Raw genomic sequence first — 14,821 nt, forward strand, 5'->3', positions numbered from 1 at the left:
GGTCTCAAATATGTTTCCAAAAATTAAAAACAAAGATCTGATTAGTGGAAAAAGGTAGCTGCACAGGTGTTTTTAACTACTGTATTAGTAGTATCTTGGTACAGGTATGGAATCTATTATCTCCATGCTTGGGACCTGGGGTTTTCCACATAAGGTATATCTCTGTATTAAGGATCAAAATAATTTAGAAAAATTTAAACGTGAAATAAACCCAGTAGATGAGTTTGCCACAAGTATGGATTCATGTAGCTTAGTTACCATCAAGTACAAGATACTGTTTTACAATTATTACAGAGAAAAGGGAAATAATTAAAAAAAAGTGCTTAAAATATAATCTATGGGAGATGGCCTTACCATTATTTAAAGCTTTCTAAATTACCGGTACTTGTTTTCATATAAGGGACCCCATGCCTCTGTATTAGTATGTATGGCTGCCCCGTATTGTATTGGACTTTTTTCTACATTAGATCAATACCTTACAGTTTGAGTTAATTATTTTACTATTTATTCCAATCTTTGTCTTCCCTGTTTATACTTTTACTGTATTGTATTGTATGGCACTATATAAATACATATTGTGGGGGGATTACTCGTAGCAGCTAGTAGGGGTTAGGCAAAACAGTTCCACAAATGAGACAAGAGGCTCTGGTTGGCAATAAAACAAAATAAACAAAGCGTAAGTACAATGTTTTCAAATAATTCAAAACAAAAGTCCTCTCTGCCATCACACGGTAGACTTTCTCTGGAGTCATAGGGACACATTTACTAAGGGCCGAATATCGAAGGTTAATAAACCCTCGAATTCGACCCTAGAAGTAAAATCCTTCAAATTCAAATATTGAATTCGTAGGATTTTGCGCAAATCCTACGATTGATCAATCAAAGTAAAAATCGTTTCGAAGGATTTTAATCGATCGATCGAAGGATTTTACTTCGATCAAAAAAAGCTTATAAAACTGATGGGGAAGGTCCCCATAGGCTAACATTGTACCTCGGTAGGTTTAAACTGCCAAAGTATGTAGTCTAAGTTTTTTTTAAAGAGACAGTACTTTGACTATCTAATGGTCGAACAGTCAAACGATTTTTACTTTGAATCATTCGAATCGAAGTCGAAGGTCGTAGTAGCCTATTTGATGGTCGAAGTACCCAAAAAAATACTTTGAAATTCGAAGTTTTTTTCATTCGAATCCTTCACTCGAGCTTAGTAAATGTGCCCCATAGTGTCACAGACCATTTATTTTAGAACACACTCTTTTGTCTCAGCTTCTCCCAGTGTACTGAACTCCCTCAGCATGCCCAGGCTCTTCTTAAAAAGTCCCACCTGTGGACTAATTGGCCAGAGTACTTTCCAAACGATTCTCCTGGGTCTGAGCCTGTCTTTCCCTGGATATTTAAAGGAGCCAATACTTCAGCCTGGGTGCTATATATCTGCCATCTTATATAGAATTCCTACTGGGACAAATCTCTTTGTCACAATATATAAAGAGCCGGATTAAGACTCAATCCAGCCCTAGACAAGTCAGTGCTTTTGAGGCCCTTCCTCCCTTCTTCCACCTCAGATGCATACACACAGTACATGCCACCAAAATATAGCTGATTTAGATTCACAGGCAGTGCAGGCAAGGCGCACCTAGAAGGATATGATTACTATAGGTTTCATCTTAAAGTGGAACTGTCACCTACACATAAAAAACTGCATAATGAAAGTCCTTTCCAAATTAAATATGGACCCCCAAAAATTTTTTTCATTAAAACATCCATACCTGTTATAAAGGTGTTTAAATATCTAAACTGTCAATCAAATATTACCTGCCCCGCCTCTATGCCCGTGGCATAGAGGAGGGGCAGTCAATTACTTTCACTTTCCATTCAGCACTTCCTAGATGTCACAGCTCTCCACACATTCCCCCTTCCCTCCTCAGGCTCTATATTTGTGTAGGGCACTGCACATGGACATTAGGTCCCTCATTCTGGTTCATATACAAGATTTTGGGGTGATACACAATTTCCCTTGATAACCATGTCCACAAAATGGCTGCTGTCTGCTTGCTGTAATTGTATAATTCCAAAACAGAAGGAAACAAAATTTAAATAATAAATACAGTGTAAGTAAAGTTTATTTTGCTCAACTAACATGATAGAAAAGAATTTGAAATTATTTCTTAGGGTGACAGGTCCCCTTTAAGGTCCAAAGGGATTTTACAGTGAGAGCTGTGAAGTTGTATTTTCTCCTTGAATGACCATATTAGAATTTTTTTTAAGTGAGAGTCCAATGATTGTATTAACTAGGAAAAAGGTTCAACTTACTGGTATTAATACTTTTGGCACAATGCTGATGCAAAAAGTGGTCTAGTTGCTGTTTTGGTGTCAAGAAGAATGTTTTTACTCACAACTTTCTTTTTATATAGATTATGAAAAATATTCAGGCCCTTTACCATCGGAGCCACTGGAGTGACACAAGAACAAAAATCGATGGAGTATTAGCAACTATTGTATCAATTCTAACAGCTGCCTGTAATGAAACCCAGAGCTTCTGCTCAGCAGGGACAAAGATAAGAAATGCATCTACTAAATGTATCCATTTAGAACAGTTTACAGGGTCGGCGACCCCCTTCAGAAGGTTAAAAATTACACGTTACACTTCAATATTAGAAAAACGATCACACATAGAAAATAGAAAGTTATTGGAAAAAGTCTTTATTTCTGGTGATCTATCTGAAAACAACTAGTTGTTTGAAGGTGAACAACCCCTTTAAGCATATATTTTACAAGTTATTTATGGGTTTTGTGTATTATGGCATGGTACAACTGCTATTCATAAAGCCTTACTGTCACAAGATAATCTCCTATGCTGTTTCTCTCCCTATATTGCATTTTATTATTTTCCTTCCAATTCTTCACAACATTCCCTATTTATAACAAAAAAAATGTTAGATAAGAAAACTTAATTTAATACTTTAAAAGAGCCATCTGCTGAATCCTGCATGGGTTTCATGTAAACAAAATGTGAGTGCTGGTTACAAACAAACGATCTTATCTATTGTATTGTGATACAAATGGAAATTAGATTAAGCTACCTACATGGTACCATGGCTGAATCTTAAATTTCTTATGAAAACTGAATGTTTGCTGCAAGTATTCACTGGACCTGATGAGAGCCTCATTATTTTTGTACCAGCAGTACACACTGGGTATAGCATAATCAAAGCCTGGGGGTACGTATTAATTATCTTTTTGAATAGTGATGAAATTTTAAAAAGATCTCCTTAAGGCTCACATCATCAGCAGATGAAGCAAAGCTTTGCACAGCTTGTGAGCTGTGGATCACATGTGTTTTTACATCTGTTCAGGATATTTCAATTTGAAGAGCAACAAGCCGAGTTCAGGATTAAAAGAAAATACTATAAAAAAAAAAAGAAAAAAAAGAGAAGAGAAGAGAGAAAAATCTGCTCTGGAACAAGCATAGTTCACCTGTTTTTCTAAACACAATAAACAGGGAAAATACTGATTTTGTCCATCAATAAATTCTCACCCATTATTCAATTTATATTTGTAAAATAATATTTATCATTTGCCGCATTTATGGCCCAGTCTCTCGCTGGGTGTCAGGGCTGATTAGCAGCTCACCTGTTATTCTTTCTCCTGCTGTTGGATCTACTCAAAATTCCTGCACTGTATTATTCAGCCCCATGTCTATTCATATTTTGGTTAAAGACATATTTTCAAAGAAAACATTAAAGTTTAAATGCTACCAAGGGAAAGGGGAATGAAGGCTTACATTACCACAGATCTGTATTTGGAACGTCTGTCAACAAACAGACTGGAAATTTAATGATTGTTAGAAATGAGCTTGAGTAATATTACTTCTGCTGGATGTTACAAGCTAGGCATCTGAGCATGAGAGAACATTTATAGGAACGCATGCAGTTAACATGAGCCGAAGAAGTAAAGAGAAAGAAACTAACAAAACCCAGAACTTTCACCTTAAAAAGTGTCTGATAATTACCTAGATGCATAAAGGCAGTTTATCTCTGGAGACTTCAGTTTCAGGGTTGTAAATACTGTCAAGATTTCTTTTTAATAATGCACTCTTTTATGAAGCTGGAGTGAAAACGTAATGCCCTCTACTGGGAGACTGGAAAGGTTGACTATTTAATAATAAGGTACATAAAAAGGCCAAACAAAAGATAAATTAAAGCAAAATGATATAGGCAATCTGTGCATGGATTAAAGCATTCCCCAGAGCAAAACATTGCATGCTGGGAAATCAGCCATTAAAGGAATACTTTACCCTCAAAATGAATATTTAGCAACAGACAGTTTATATCATATTAAGTGGCATAATAAACAATCTTACCAAACTAGTATATATTTATTTCAGTAAATATTGCCCTTTTACATCTCTTGCTTTGAGCCCTTATTTTGTGATGGTCTGTGTGCTGCCTCAGAGATCACCTGACCCGAAATAGTACAGCTCTAACTGTAACAGGAGGAAGTGTGGAAGCAAGAGACAGAATTCTGTCTTTTAATTGGCTCATGTGACCTAACAAGTATGTTTGGTTTGTTTGTATGCACCATGAATCCTAGGATCCCAAGGGGCGGCCCCTATTTTTTAAAATGGCTATTTTCTATTCAGGACTGCCCAATGGCACATACTTCTAAAAAAGTGTATTATTATGAAAATGGTTTATTTACACGAGGCAGCGTTTTATATATGAGCTGTTTTATGCAGACAGACCTACATTGTTTTTCTTTAATGTACAATTTCCTTTGGCTCATTTCTGGTTTTAGAGGGTGACTATTAGGGTAATACAGTGAGCCTGTGGGGCTCATTTATAAACACGGGGTACATAATACAAAAATATCCACGTTTCTAAGAGATGCTGGCCTCTAATAAACACTGGGCACATTTACACATGGGCAGTAACCCACAGCAATGAATATGTGACTGGCTTTTTTCAGCCACCTGCTGGTTGAATAATGAAAGGAAACCTTTGATTGGTTATTATGTGTTTATGACTGCCCAGGTGTAAAACTGCCCAGTGTTTATAAGAGACCAGCATCACGTAGAAACTTGGATGTTTTTGTATTATGTACCAATTTTTTTTATTGAAAATGGAGTAACCATGTCCCATATAAATAACCTCCAATTATACCAAATGATATACCATTCTAACCTCTGTTGAAGTTCAAAAGACTTTTTAAAGAAGTCTCTTCTCATTAGAATTTGGCATCCAACTATAATCTGGGAATAGTTTTACCATCTATAGCTTCACTTTAGCCATACTGAATTCATTCCTGTTTCTTCTTGTCACTTTATATAAGATATGTACTGCTGTCCACTTTCTTAGATCATTCCTTACATTAGTATTAGTCAATGCCTGTTTTAATCTAAAAAAAAAAGAAATAGTTTTGTGATACCTCCAGAGCTTCCTCAACGTATTCTTTGGGAATTTTAGCAATTACAGAAAATCGTTTTACCTTTACTAAGCGTTTGTCAGCGTATCCACACAGGGAAAATAGAACAATACAAGAAAATTATCTCTAATTCAGCAGGAAATTTGCTGTATGAGAATACCCAACAGACACTTTACCTAATCTCTTTTCTATTAGCGTTCCAAATCATTTCCCACTATATTAGTACTATCTGTTAAAAATGGCTACAATATAATAGTAGTCATGTATTTTAGAAAAATAAAATTTAAATAGGAGTAGTCCAGCTAAAATACATTCTATAGTGTTTTTTAAATGGAAAGAAATGCAAGAAAAAGGGATTTTTTTAATTGTGTCAGTTGTCTTTTGCACTATTATAATGTTATCTGGTCCCTAACTTTAACAATCAAATGGAATGTAAGGCTATATACATTATTATTTTTACTTTAGATTGTCATATTCGCAGCTTCCCTTGCTTCTAGCCTGTAATGAAAACGACAGCCTAGTTGTTTAGGTCAGTGACCCTTGAAACTAGACATCTTTCAAAGAACACATTGGTCAGACACAGAACAATATTTCATAGCTTCTTACCAAGTGAAATACCAACTTCTCATACGTTTTAAAAAATTATTGCAGGAGCTAGTTGTATTTTCAGCTCTACCCAGTTCACTCGGTTATCTCAAAGGAAATGATTTACCCAGTTCACCCAGCTGACTGATGCGTGACGAATCAACAATTTCTGAATTAGTCTTTCATATGATATGTGTGCATACTGTATATATATTATGTATGGGTATGCATGCATTCATTATTAACACATTGTAATGGAACGTTTAATGTCAAAATAAGATAATAATTATATAAAATTGAAGGGGAAAAGCAATATAAAGCCTACTGTAAGATTTTGCAGCAACAACGGCTACAAAGCTACTGTATACAGTTAACATCTCCTTTTGCATAGAATTATTGGGCACAACCAATTTCTACTCTACAGGTTTCATGAAGTTTACATCAAGTCTAGAGGAGGACTCCTAAGTTGGAATTTGCACCAGTGCTGTAACTGAAAGCAATTAATAGGTGTTGAAAACAAATAACACGTTCTGATTGCCTGTTTTAGGTTACTAGAGTTGGGAAAGGACATTACGGGGGTTATTTATCAAAAGTCGAATGTTAGAGTTTTTTATATCTCAAATGAACTTGAATGAACTCACAGCTCGAATACTTTCTTATTTAAGAAAAAACATTAAAGGAAAAAACTTGATTCAGCAACTTCAAATTGCAAAACAGGAAAACTCGAATTAATCGAGTTTTTGGCAAAAAAAACTTGAATCGCTCAAATTGTTTTCGGGTAAAATCCTCTGAAAAAAACTTGAACATCATGAAGGCTAGTAACATCTTCAAATGGTGCAGGAACCTCTGCCATTGACTCCTACATGACCTTGACAGGTTTTAGATGGTGTATTTTTGCATACAAGCTTTTTCCAGGGTCAGGGTATAATAAATCTAAAAAAATCTGAGTTTTTTTTACCTGAAAATGTGATTTTTTGACCAAAAAAATAACCTAGAAAACTCAAATGGAAAACATAGATGAGCTTCTTTATCTTTTAAAAATAATTTAACTGATGCTATAATAGCAAACTTTAGGAGCAGATTTCATACTGACATACTTTATACAAATAAGACATGAACGATTTTAAGCATTAGATGATCAGAAGTAAAGAAATGTTTAAAGTTTTTCAATTCCACTTTTGAGGTCCCTCATTTTGTCAGCTACCCCCTCTTGGCTCAAAACAGGGTTGCAGACAAAAATATTTTAACTCTTTAGTAAGCAAAGGTCAATTTGGAAGTGAATTCTATTCTTTAATTTTGAAGATATACTCACTTTTACATTTTTGAACTTTTAACTTCCCTCCCTTAGTTTATGATTGAATTCTTGATATTATAACAGACAGGGGGAGGCCTATATATGAAAGTTTGTATCTTAGGGTTTTCTTTCATTCAAATAAGTCTCAAAATGTTGCCATACTTTAAAAAACTTTGAATGCATCAAGTTTGTATTCTACTCACCATTTTCAATGGATCTACCAAGTCTCAAAATAATTTGAAAAAATGTGAAAATTTAAAACTTTCCTTTTGCCTAGGACAAACAATTTTTTTTTAAATTTGAATTTTTCAAGTTTTGGTGCTGAATGCATCTCTAGAATTTGCATTTGAAATTCAAATGTGTGAGTTTTAATTAAAAAAAATGAAATCATTGTAAATGAATGTTTATATGTCAGCCCCCTAAACTGCAGAAGTCAGGTCAGATCCTAAGCCAATCCCATTATTTACATTCCAGCAAATATTGTGCATTTAAGAGAAATAATTAGTAGAGTGATTGAGATAAGTGTAAATTGGAAAAACTCAGTCCAGTTCCGGTTGAGAGAAGCAGTCCTGATTCCGGATCTCTGTCCCCATGCCCTCCCGGTTGCACACAGTTGATCCCAGTATCTCCACAGCTCAGTGCGAGGCAAAGGACGGGGGGAGAGTTACAGCCAGACTGGAGCTGCCTCAGTGCAGCAGTGCAGCGAGTCTCCATCCAACTTTATATGTGCAGGTGGTTCTGCAATAAATAAATAAGTCGGCTGTCTTGCGGTTTACTTGTCCTTTATTTAGCGCCGCTTCCCACAAGTTCAGGAGGAATTAGCGAGAACAGTGAACTCCTTGCGCCTATGCAATGTTGGGCAAACATGAAGTGCATTGGATTAGGTGCAGTGACGGGGTTAGTGCAGAACAGAGAGGAGCTGCAGTGGATGAACTTGTGGGAAGCCGCTGGGAAGCTCGCAGTGTATCGGCACCAGTTCGGCCAGGCTGAAATGGATGCGCTGCCCTCCTCTACTTTCTGCACCTCTTGTGGAGCCCACCGACATCGATTCTTACTGCTGCTGGATGAAGGCGATCGTGGCAGAGGACACACTGTCATGAATAGCCAGGAGGAGAAATCGAGCACTGCAGGATGGATGGTCGCCCTTTTGCCGTTTCTGAAGAGGACAGGAAATGGAGTTTCTGTAAGTTATTTCTTAATAAAGGCTTTGCTATTTTAAATTTTAATTTGTGTTTTTTGAACACAAATTTTTTTGAAAAAAAATATTTGATGTTACTGGTCCTTTAAGCACTGTTAAAATTAGCTTTTAGCTTATTAGCCATGACAAGATTTATTTATCTGAATATTGTTAAAATATATACAACGAAACGACTAATTAAAGAGATTTTAGCATTATGTGTATAATCACATTAATAACACATACACAGATCTGAAAAGATGAAAAGAGTTTAAAGGGCTTGTTCACCTTAAAGTTAACTTTTAGTATGATGTAGAGATTAATATTCTGAGACAATTTGCAATTGGTGTTTACTTTTTATTTTCTGTGTCTTTTTAATTATTTAGCTTTTTGTTCAGTTACAGTCTGAAATGTCAGCAGCTATCTGCAGGCCCGGATTTGTGGAAAGGCCACAAAGGCCCGGGCTTAGGGCGGCAGAATTTTAGGGGGGCGGCATGGCGTCCATACACACCCGCATTGGTTAGGAATCAATGGGGATTCACAGGAGATACTATAGATTTTAAAATTTCCAGTGCACCATTCCCCAGGACTCCGGACCCAATGCTAAATAGTTGCACATGTGCACAAAGGAAGGGGGAGGGGAGTGAACAGCAGCGGGCCTAGAGGCGTGTGCTATGTAAATCCGACCCTGGTTGTTATGGTTCAATTTACCTTAGGCTTAGAGACTGGAATATGAATAGGAGAGGGCCTGAATAGAAAGATAAACAATAACAATAATCTGTAGCCTCACAGAACTGCTGGGGTCAGCATAAAATAGCTGAAACGAGTCAGAAGAAGAATGCATATAAAAAATTAAGACAAATTAAAAATTTGGTAAAAACTGACCATTCCATAAAATCCGAAAAGTTAACTTAAAGCACCCCTTTAATGTTTCACCAATGAAATTAATCTATCAGAGCAGTTATACCCATCCTCAGTAAGGGTATAGTATAGTAACTAAGTTATTTTTTTACGACAAGCTGATATTAGCAAGGAGAGCTTCACGATACAATGGATTTAACATTTCAGGCTAATCCTTATTGTACCCCTTCAACATTTTAGGTTACGCCTGTCAAAAGTGTTGAATCCTAAACAATCTTGTGGAAGTTATTTAGCTGGGATTGAACTGTGATCAAAACTTCTCCTTTTGTTTTGTAAGAGTATTGTAAAAATTAGAAAGTCTTTTATGAAAATCTGTGTATAAATCACATTTTATATCAGGTTAGCATATGCTCATAGTAGTCTGATATGATGAAGTGTTAATATAAGACAGTGATGGAACTATAATCCAGCACATTTTTGTGACACATGCTAATATGATTAGACTTTCATGTGGTATTACTATTGGAATGCTGTGCTTTTCCAGCTCACCTGCACTGCTTCCTTTGAACCTTCCTTTTTAATATCCTACATATATTCTATACCTTACGCACACATACTACTTATGAAACCACTGAGGTTGCACATGAAACGACTGAGCGTGCTCTATGTACATATTAGAAGTAGGATGAAGTGATTATTTGTAGCCCATAACATGGAATGAGGTATCATGTTGCTGTTTCTAATACAAGTTACTACTTTTAGATCCTTCCATAGAATGAATGAAAATGTCAGTGCTGTTTAATACTTAGTCTAATAAGTTACAACTCAGTGGGAGAGAATCTGATAGCATTTTTTCAACTCCACTCCCAACACCCATGTGTCTCATATTCGTCAAATTCCAACATATCGTAGCAGTATTTGTTAGTGAACCAATGTCATTAAGGTGAAATAAGATGGAAGAAAACTTATTCTACACCTGTCAAGAAAAGATATTCTCCTAGCAACAATCAAGTAACCCTTCTTATTTCTTAGTGATACATCATACATATAACCAAACATAGCTATTTCTTTATTTATAATTATTTCATTTATTTTGGCATCAAAGCAGAGAACTGAAGTATTTTGCAAGAACAGTGTATATTCTATAGATGGCCATACAGGGAATAAGTCCTTACCACTCTATTTGGACAACAATCCTTCATGGATCAACTTCCTGTGCTGTACACTTTCAAGTTGGCCTGAGCCAATGGTCAGCCTCTGAGAAAGAATTGACAACATCCACTAAGTGAAAAACAATCAGTATGACCTATATGTAACTTTAAGGGGGTTATTTATCAAAAATTCAAGTTTTTGAGGGTAGTTTCAGTCAAAACTTGAATTTTTCTGTTTAAAAAAAACTCAAATTTTTTGAGATGTACTGTATTATGTCCCGAGGTTGTAAATATTTTTAATCTGAAAATACTCCAGATAAAACCTGTCAAGGTCATGTAGAAATAAATGGCAGCTGTCCCTTCAACCATTTGAAGATGTTCGGGGTTTTTTTCAGTGGTTTTTACTCGAAAACTCAATAAATTTGAGCAATTCAAGTTTTTTTTCACAGAAAGCTCGATAAATTCTAGTATGTACTGAATAAAGTTTTTTACACTAGAGTTTTTTCATAAATAAGAAAACATTCCAGTTGTGAGTTTATTCGAAGAATAAAAAAACCTCACAAACCTCACAAACTTGACCTTTGATAAATGACCCCCTAAATGTACATTGATAATTTGTGTAGTAGTTTTTTATTATCAGTATCATTTTAATGCATAGAAAGAGTGGTCGCACAAAGCAGGTCAGAAAATCCCACCAACAAAATAATTTAATTTAAAGAACTAGACCAATAGACATGAGTGGTAATTTACAAACAATTAACAAAGTTGTGGTTGCGCAAAGTTTGACGCATTTATATTCCATTTATTAAAGGTACATGCATCGAAAACTGTAACTGTTTCCAAAGTAGCACTCTGTGCCAATGGGCTTATCTTGCCTCCTGTTTGAGTGCAGTGCATTTATTCATGCAGAGAAACCCTGGAGTTACATGTAACAGTTATTACAACTTCTTGAAACAACTGTGTCCAATTTGCATCGAAGCATACATGCAATTGTGCTGGTTTTAATGCATCTGCCACAAGTGCGTCAGGCACATCATCACCTCAGCGTTGCAATTCTGAAATTATGGGGAAAAAGTACAGTACTATGGGTAAAAAAACATTAACTTGCGTCCAAAATTGCACTTGCATTAGTAAATGAGCCCTATGATTATATATATGTACAACAATATAGAGATGGTCTAAGTCATCATTAACCATAAAAAAACAATAATAAGAATGAGAACATGTATAAAATAAAAGGGGGTGTTGCTTATGCATTCTCTGCAAAACAGTACAGTTATTTCTGTGTGGATCAAATACTTTATTTCTGACCTTTTTTCCAGGGCTATGTGTCAAACTGTGGTTGAGGAAGTATAAATAGTTGGCATGTTAGATATATTAGAAAGACATTTTCTGTGCTGTAGCTGTGACATGACACTTTTGAGGCAAGAGGCTATTTTGTAAGAATACTACTTTCCTATTGATAATTTCTCATTAAATACCGAGGATGAAAGAACCATAGCAACATAGTTGCAGTAAAGGCAAGTGCCTCAGGATCAGATGTCCCCTTTCTAATTCTTGATTTACAGAACAGAGGTTATATTTAGTTCTATGTGCCTTTCTCAAGCCAGTGAAATGAGCTAGATATGTAGGTAGTAGATTTTGTTAGAGAGTAGATTGTCCCAGTCTTGTTACAATAAGGCATGAAATAAGATCTATGTGGAATTTCAGAGGACATATTCATTTCTCATTGGAAACAACCTAGAACCGTATGACTAAAGAAAATACATGAAGACCAATAGTGGCATATATTGTGTAGCTGTGCCCCCCAGCAGAAGACATTTTCTGGAAACCCTAACTCCATGCACACTCTGCCGAGTGCAACTCACGATGCATGTTCAGTAGCCATGTTCCTGAGCCAATTGCCAATTTACTACCCTCCTTCCTATGCCTCTCCCAAATGGGCGCCAGGTGTTACGAATATCTACTGATTTGAATGACAGAAGATATATATATGTATAACCACTACCAAACCTGACACGACCCGTGTGCTTTAAACAAGGTTTAATCAATAAAAAACTGCAAAAAACCTCTGCAGAAAGGTGTAAGGAGCAGAAACAAATCCCAGAAACAGACCAAGGGTCAGGGGCTGGCAGCAAGAATCAGAGTTCGTATAACAGATGGTCAAGGGCAGGCAGAAGACTTGCGGAGTCAGGAAACAGACTGAGGTGAAACCAGGGAGTCAGAACCAGAGGGAACAGGGACAATTTACAGAGTCAAGAAACAAGCCGGGGTCAAAACCGGGAGATCAGATAATGGGAAACAAGGACAGAAGCAGGACTTACTAGACAGTGGCAGGGATTTAGAAGCAGTCTCACAGGAAAAAGGTTGCAGGAACAGGATCAGGAATTCATCATCACGGACAAGAACTCGAGGCTACGAGTCGGCAGGAAGGCCAATGATCCAGCATTGGGGAGATAGGGAAGCGAGCTTAAATAGCCTGCTAATGAGCTATTATTTTTGATGTTATGATATTTTTTAATAAAATCACACTATTGCAGAACAAGTTTCAAGTATAAATTATTATCATGCTGAATATAAATATATAAACTGCCCCTTACACATTGAAACAGAGTCAATCCCCATTGTATTCATGATAATAAAAGGAAGAAAAGAAACTGCACTTGCATATGCTCAGTCTGTTCCCTTGCACAGGGTAGCAAGCGAGCGGTCAGGCAATGGCAGTGGTACAATGTAGGGGGAGTGGGTCCTGAAAGAACCTGCAATCCTCAGCCTGCACCAACAGATATTAAAGGAGAACTATTGTGAAAATGTAAATGTAATGTAAGCTTCATCATACTGAAATAAGAAACTTTCTAAACATAATCAATGTTCTAATACATCTGACACCCAACTCCTGCCTGAAGAAAGAACGAAGAGAAACAGATGTTAAGAGAAGGATAGTGAAGATAAACTTAATTATTTCAGAAATGGTACATCATTTTTAATTGATTATATTTCCTCTTCCTCTTTTTAAACTTTCGCACAATTTTCGCGAATTTTCCGGCGAAACGAAACGGCGCAAATTCGCCCATCACTATGTATAATACCTTATTATAAATATAACTTTTGAAACAAATCTGTCCTTAATAACTACAAGTTGTTGGTCAAAAACTTCCTCTGTGGAGCACTTTCTCATAATGAAACTGTCCCAAGGGTATGTTATATAACCATATGCAATGTACATTTATGATCTCTGCTTTTTTGAGTGTATCAAATTTAGATATGGAAAAATATAGAAGAGAATATATAATAAAGTGGTTACCATACTTTGATTTATTGAACAAAAAAGATATAGATACTATTTCTTGTTTGAGATTTAACTATTAACGTTGACATTAATTTTGGTCATGGCATTGCTTTGTTTGGTTTTCTTAGTTTTTCTTTTATGTTTCTACACTTTGAAAGTTTATTCATGTTACCTTATTGATACTACAAGTTTCACTGGATGTATTATTTTATTCATTTTGTTCTGGCATTGACTAATACTATTGTAATGGTATTTTTACTCTAATCTAATGTCTTTATTGCATTTCTAGCTTCCTCTGGATCAGCTAGCAGATCAGTCCGGCTACTTTCACTTGTTGGTGGTTGAATGTTTGTTTATTTTCAACATCATCTACAATTACTGTATATTGTGTTACTTTGAAACTGCAAAAGAAAGGCAGCTACTGGTTTTTGCAAGGGGATCAAAATATATACGCATTGTAATTTGTACTTGTAAGATTTCCCATAAATAAAATATTTTGCAAATCCATTGTGTTTCATGTGAAAGTAGACCAATAAACATGGTTTAATATTAAACAACCAAAGCATTAGTCCTGATTTCCAGTAATGTGGATAAATGGAACTTTTTCTATAATTTTGGTAATAAGAGAGTGTCATGCATATTATTTTAAAAATAGCCTGGGCTTTGTCCATGTCAAGTGAAAAATGAATTAGCTCTTAACCATTGCCCCTCAGTTTTGATATGCCACCCAGTTCTGTTCTGCCCCTACTGTAATAATACCAAGGGTCTATTATTTCATTGTAAGTTGTAAATTTTGAATATTGTGTCATTGTATTAATTGCAGCACATTATCTTTTTCTGCATTCTACTTGTTGCCATACTGTCTTTATGGTTTATCGTGAAAATCAAATAAAATATTTTAAACAATACCAAGGGTCTAGGGGGCGGCAGGGAAGCCCATCACACTCACTGCAGGGACACCCACACCCTTATACTTCCTAGTGGAGTGCTCGTCCTTCCTGGGTTTTGACGCACGCATACTTTTTTTTCGGTGTGCTGCATCTGAT

This window comes from Xenopus laevis, chromosome 2L, assembly GCF_017654675.1.
Source record: "Xenopus laevis strain J_2021 chromosome 2L, Xenopus_laevis_v10.1, whole genome shotgun sequence".
NCBI lineage: Eukaryota > Metazoa > Chordata > Amphibia > Anura > Pipidae > Xenopus > Xenopus laevis.